This window comes from Myotis davidii, unplaced genomic scaffold, assembly GCF_000327345.1.
Source record: "Myotis davidii unplaced genomic scaffold, ASM32734v1 scaffold209, whole genome shotgun sequence".
Lineage (NCBI taxonomy): Eukaryota > Metazoa > Chordata > Mammalia > Chiroptera > Vespertilionidae > Myotis > Myotis davidii.
In genome coordinates, this window is record NW_006300047.1 from 2598581 (window position 1) to 2600573 (window position 1993).

A 1993-nucleotide genomic window follows, 5' to 3' on the forward strand; every position below is an offset into this window, starting at 1 on the left:
CTTCCGTCTGACACCCGGGGAAGCCATCCTGCTCAGGCGAACACCACGTGTTCCAGTCCGAAAATCCCGTATCACAGGTGCTGTTGTTGCCTCATAAATGAGCCACAAGCTTAGTGGCTTAAAAGAGTTTCATTTTGCTCACGATTTTTGTGGGGCAGGAATTTGGGTAGGGCTCAGCTGGGCTGTTACTCTGCTCCATGTGGCTGTAGCTGGCTGTTTAAAAACAGGGATCTGGCCCTAACCGGTTTGGCTCAGTGGGTAGAGCGTTGGCCTGCGGACTGAAGGGTCCCAGGTTTGATTCCAGTCAAGGGCACGTACCTCGGTTGCGTACACATCCCCAGGAGGGGGTGTGCAGGAGGCAGCTGATCAATGTTTCTCATTGATGTTTCTAGCTCTCTATCCCTCTCCCTTCCTCTCTGTAAAAAAATCAATAAAAATATTAAAAAACAAACAAACAAAAAACAACCAGGGATCTGCTTCAAAGATGACCCCCTCTTATTTCAGGCACTGACAACCCTCCAGCCTGAATTTTAAAATTATGGGAAATTATTCCTTTTTTAAAAAATATATATATATATATATTTTATTGATTTTTTATAGAGAGGGAGGGAGAGGGATATAACATTGAGGGGATGGGATTTGTTTAGAATTAGGTGTTTTTGGCCGAAGGGCCGTTGTGCTGTGCAAAGGCGTGTTGATGAACTGTGGAGGGGTCTCCCAGGGGCATGCCTCCTACCACGCTCTCTCAACCCTCTCGCCTCCCCCGCAGTATCAGAGGTTCGCCATCACTGGTCTATATGGATGGGTCTAGCTCAGAGGTCCTCAAACTTTTTAAACAGGGGGCCAGTTCACTGTCCCTCAGACATTCCACACATGCGCACTGCGGGACCGGGACGAGTCGGCTGCTAAGCAGGACAGGCAAAAACACCCGGCGGGCCGGATAAATGTTTTCGGTGGGCCGCATGTGGCCCGCGGGCCGTAGTAGCTTGTTGACCAGTAGTGTAACTGAACCCATGTTGGTATGCCTGATGGGCAGTAAGACCAATCACTAAAGCACTGCGTATGCAACAAGGAAAGGGAGGAAGAGAGAGAGAAAGAAACATCGATCAGTTGCCTTCTGCACATGGCCCTACTGGGGATAGGACCCACAGCCCAGAAAAATGCCCGAACAGGGAATCAAAATGGCAGCCTTTCAGTGCACAGGGTCAGTCTTGAAGTTTATCACCTGAGAGTTAATTGCTCAGCCAGTCCTATCTTTTGATCAGCCATTTCCTCATTCCACTTGCCAGAGAATTTTCTTAGTTTCTTACTAACCTGCCTCAGTGACAGTTTGAATTTTAACTAATTTTTGTTCTTTTCACCATCTAAATAACTAATCTGTTAAAATCTCCTACCAGCTATTGTAATGCCTGTGAGTTTGGATGCTTGAATCCCAGTGGGTAGAGCTATTCACCTCCACACACTTTCACCACTTGGTTTCCATGGTAGGGGAGGAAAAACATTTCCTCCTGCGTTCTGAAACGGAATTTTTGGACTGGAACGTGCGGTGTTCCCCTGGGCAGAGTGGTTCCCCGGATTCTTTGTCCGTGGGAGTCGAAGAATGAATCCATTGACAGAAGATCGTATAGCAAAGGTGGAGATTTATTAAAGAACAAGTACAGCCCTAACCGGTTTGGCTCAGTGGATAGAGCTTCGGCCTGCAGACTGAAAGGTCCCAGGTTTGATTCCAGTCAAGGGCATGTACCTTGGTTGCGGGCACATCCCCAGTAGGAGGTGTGCAGGAGGCAGCTGATTGATGTTTCTCTCTCATCGATGTTCCTCTCTGTAAAAAATCAATATAATATATTTGAGAGAGAGAGAGAGAGAGATTAAAGTAGCCCAGATGTCACCCTTGGGGAATTTACAGTTCATCTGGGAACTTGTGTTCCGGAAACTTGGAAACGAGAAGAGCACTCCTTCCTCGCTGGGAGGAGGGTGAGTCAGGGAGAGACAG